The sequence below is a fragment of the Lactuca virosa genome, chromosome 1, assembly GCF_052849685.1.
Source record: "Lactuca virosa cultivar CGN04683 chromosome 1, Lactuca_virosa_CGN04683_v6, whole genome shotgun sequence".
NCBI lineage: Eukaryota > Viridiplantae > Streptophyta > Magnoliopsida > Asterales > Asteraceae > Lactuca > Lactuca virosa.
The window spans coordinates 218989092-218994073 of NC_136426.1; positions in this window are offsets into that span (position 1 = coordinate 218989092).

Consider the following 4982-nt stretch of genomic DNA (forward strand, 5'->3'; position numbering starts at 1 on the left):
GAAGCTTCGCTCCGCCCCACTATCAAATAAGATGCATGCGTACGAGTCGTTAAGTAGGAACGTACCAGTAACAACTGTTGGGTCCTGCACTGCTTCGCCCTGACCCATTGTCAACACTCTTCCTGCTGCTCCTGCCCCTTGATTGTTTGCTTTAGGGCAGTTGCGTCGGAAATGGCCGGTTTCTCCACACCCATAGCAGGTGTAACTGGCCCTAGCATTGATGTTGGTGTTGTTGTTGTTGTGATTGTTGTTGTTGTTGTTGTTGTTGTTGTTTGACTGTTGGTTTTGTTGCGGATATGTTCTGCAGTACCTTGCAGTGTGACCCTTTCGGTTTCAGCTTGTGCGGTGCATCTCTCTACATTCTCCCTGATGGTGAAAATTGCATTTGCTGCACTTTGGTAGGGTCCCCGAGTATTGCTTGGGATTATTTGGAGTGGATGAGGCTGGAGCATGTGGTGTGGTGGTAGCTTGAGTTGCAGCATGGACAATCACAGTTTGTTGTTTCTTTGATGATTCAGAATTTTGTTTACCCTTCCGTTTGTTGTTTTTCCCCTTCTTGTTCTCACCTTCTTTCTTACCTTCCGCTTCTCCCGTTTTGGCACCCTTTTTGTTGCCATGATCGTACAATTTCTTGGCCAGCCTCTTTGCACTATCATACGTCTCAGGGTTTGCTGCAATTACATTCCCTTGGATAGGTGCGGTCAACCCCCAAATAAACCTCTCAATCTTCATCCCTTCTGAGGTGATCATTCTGGGACACAAGAGAGACAACTCACTAAACCTGGATATGTATGCGTCGATATTGGAGTTTTGAACCGTGAGGTTCCACAGCTCTTGTTCCATCTTCTGAATTTCGCCTCTTGGACAGTATTCAGCCAACAACATTTCCTTAAGCTCTTCTCATGGCATCGTGTTTGCCACCGGGAGTGTCATGGCCTCTACGTGACTATTCCACCAGGAGAGAGCTTGATCAATGAATGTGCAGGACGCAAACTTGACCTTACACCCATCCAGACACCCGCAGATTTCAAAAACTGATTCCACCTTCTCAATCCATCACTTCAGGGCTATCACGCCTCCTGTTTCATTGAAGGTTCGATATTTGGCGTTCGTGAAGTCCTTGTAGGTGCAGGTTCGTGTGGTTCCGTGGTTTGTTCCTTGATTTGTGCTTCTGGTTCCCTGTCCGTTGCCTTCTCCGTTGTTTCCGTTGCGAATCTGCGGAAGTGCTGCAGTGACCGAAGCGGACACTGCTGCTTGGAATGCAACTGAGTTTATTTCAGGTGGGGTCGGTGTTGTGTTGTTTCCACGGTTGGGTCTTTGAGGCATCTTTCTGTCAAAGAACGGAAAGATGTTGAGTACATATCGTATTCCGAGGTTAGAATTCCACAGACTCGGCGAATCGAGTGTGCATCTAAGTGATTCCATGTATTAACATAAAACAAGGAAATAAAACACATAGCAGATAACAACATCACGATAAAACATAGAACATTTCCATTAATAATAATCATTTTTAATACATGAAAATTTGCCAAAAGGCATACAGTACATGGGGAAACATATAATCCGACAGCATCACGACCCTATGAGTAGTGTAATCACTTAAACATATGGTCGATAGTACATAGAGTAAAATATAAAAAAGAAGATCATAATGATAGTACATGAACAGGTGCTAGTCGCGACGGGGTGGATCTGGTGGTGCTGACGATGAGGTGGATGCACCCTGAAGTCTAGCCAGGTGGCGCTCGGCGTCCCGAAGCTGGGCTTCCAAAGCTGCCTGACGCATCTGGTAGTCCCTGACTACCTCGTGCGTCATCCTCTCCGTGCGCTCCATCGCGGCTCTCATGGCCACCATTTGGCCAGCGGTCGCCTGCGCCTGCTCGCCGATGTCTCGAGTCCTCCTCACTATCACCTGCAAGGCTCGATCGGCGGGTCCACCGTGACTCAGATCGTAGTAGTCGCCGTTCATACCAAATGAGGGCCGCACCCCTGCTGACGGCTCCATCTCCAGATGTCGTGTGCCCATGGGGGCGTAGGTCCATTGGGGCCCATCCGGTATGGGGGAAACCTGGCCATGTACGGAGGATTGATGACTTCGGACCCCGTGTCCGAGTCATCTGTGTCGCTGCCCTCTGCCTCCTCCTGGTCCGAGTCGGCTACCGGTTCTGTCGGTCCTTCCACGGGCTCCTCTTCCGGTTCTTCTTCGGGTTCTTCCTCGGGTTCTAACCATCCACCATTTCCCTGATTGGGGAAATAGGGATCTACAGGATGATGAAAGCCGACCATAGAGTCTGCATGAGGGGTGTAAGATGTTGTAAGAAAATGTATGCATATAGTATTTCCAAAATACTCCTATAGTATTTTAATTATTTGTGTTTGAATTCCTGAGAAGTTTTGGATACGAGGTAAGTTTCTAGGTCAATTTTCCGCCATGATTACCCCCAAACACATGTTGGTCATATTTTGAATAAATATAGTTGATCAGGCTATATTTACCCCCAATATGACTACATAACTGCCCGGGTTTAATCATAGTGTTCCATTTCCTCCAGAAACTTTTAATGTTATTGTTTTAATGTATGCACTTTATTCAGAGTGTTTTAGTCCCATTGTATTTATAGTTGCATATCAAGTATGATTAGATATGCCAGTTCACTATAAACAATGCTCTGATACCAATCTGTCACACCCCCGAACCAGATGGCGGAAACGTCTGGGGGCTTGCGCGTGACTTCATCTTGAAATATCATTACAATGAATATAAATGAAACATAACATCATCATCATCATGCATATCAAATACAACCAGCATTGTTGACATCAAGTACAATATTACATGTTCAAAATATTTAATGTATGTTGATAACAAAATATAACAAATTCCACCATTTCCTGCTGACCTTTCTTCTTAACGATTCTCTAAGAATACATGTTATTTTGAAAAACGTCAACATATATAATGTTGGTGAGTTCATAAGCATATTTGAATGAAAAGTTTCGAATTGTTTGTAAACACCAGAAAATCCGATATTTTCTGAAAATGGTTTGAACGTGATGTATCAAAATCAAGTATTAATGCATGTGTGTTTCCTGTATTTGAAATGTATAAAAATGTAATCCAGATAAAACCCTATATTTTTCTGTAGTACGTAAAAGATATTGTTTAACGGTTATTACCCCAGAAAATCCGATATTTTCTGTTTATAAAGTGTTGTGGTCTCAACCCCAAGACCGAATGTATGTTTTTGTGTCCACAAGATTTTATAGGTATTCTATAAAATTATGTTGGAGAGGGTTTCTAAGTGAGCCGTTTTAACCATACTTGATTTTTGACGAGTTCGCCTGTCGTGGCGTTCTTAGGCGCCGGTTTGATTGACGGTAAGGTTTGTCACCCTAGACTGGCCTAGTCTAACTGTAGCGAACAGCTCAGGTGTGAGGAGTCACCCCGTATAGATCTATACACAAACTCTCGCTCTCCCTCCAGGAGACTCTGGTTATAACTACATGCTACGATCATACACTCTAAAGGTGTCAACCGACAAGTCTCACTAGATCATTTATTGTTCTCCACAAGTATTGAAATTCACTATGTATAATGTTTTCGTATATAAATAATTAAGATTAGCAAAGCCGAGAAAACAGGTATGTGAATGTATAAGGCCCAATAAACATGTAAGGGAGCAGCTATGGCCCACTAAGCATGTGATGTATAGACTGGGCCCAATAAGCATGTTAATGGGTCACAAAGGCCCAATTTACATGTAATAGACATATTAGACCCAACAAACATGTAATTGGACCACAAAGGCTCAAATAGACATGTAATGAACAGATTAGGCCCACTATGAAGAAATTAACCTTTATGGTCCAAATATACATACGTGAATATTTTTGGCCCATTTTATAGAACTTGACACTTTTGGCCCAAAATATATAAAATATTATTATTTTGGCTCATTATTGTAAAGATTTACATTTTTAGCCCATTTTTAAATAAAATGACACTTTTCGACTCAGGTTTTATAAAAATGATGTTTTTGGCTCTTTTATTATGAGAATTTACATTTTCGGCCCATTTTTGATAAAAATGACAATTTCGGCCCAAATTTTATAAAAATAACATTTTTTGCCCAAATTCGAGGAAAGTGACATTTTCAGCCCCTATATCCGTAAATTCACATTTTTTACTCAAATTTGTATAGAATGACATTTTAGTCCACAAAAACCAAAAGTTTTACACTTTAAGCCCAAGAAAACCGTAAGGCCCATTTTATGGCCCATTATGCGAAAAATTTCACTTTTAGCCCCTTGGAAATTATGAATGTTATAAAAACCCATTTCTATGTAAAAAGTGACTCTTTTAGTCCCTGTAAAACCGTAAATGCCAAGAAAGTCTCATCTTTTTTGTTATTTGTCAAAAATGGTCCTTTTTCAAGATTTTGTTTAGCTTCTTGTGAATCTTCACATGTTTAACACATTTATCCTTATAGTAAGTTGTATAAAGTGTTGTAGTTCCCAAATATTGTCTAGATATATGAATTTCTTTACACAATCACAACATACACTTAGAAAACACACATAAACATGCACAAATACATAGATCTAACACATAGCAACTTGTATTCTCCCCCAAAAACAAAATAAAACCGAAATCAAGGGGGTATGAACTCACCTTGGGGTTTGGATTCGGTTTTTGGTGATGATGTGAGAAGATTTTCGGTCCTAGCAACTATTTGAGGATATTTTCGAACTTAAAGGGTTCTAGGGGGTTAGATCATGAAATAAACTATGTAAGAAAGAGTTCTTAGCTTTAAGATGGAAAGTAGATGTTTATGCATAATAACAATTTACCAAGAGGTTGAAAAACTTGATGAAGACTCTTGAAACACAACCCAAAATCTCAAAATTTTGAGGAGATGAGGGGATTGCTTGAGAGAGTTTTTGGAGAGTTTGAATGTGAGAATGTGTGTGTGTGTGTG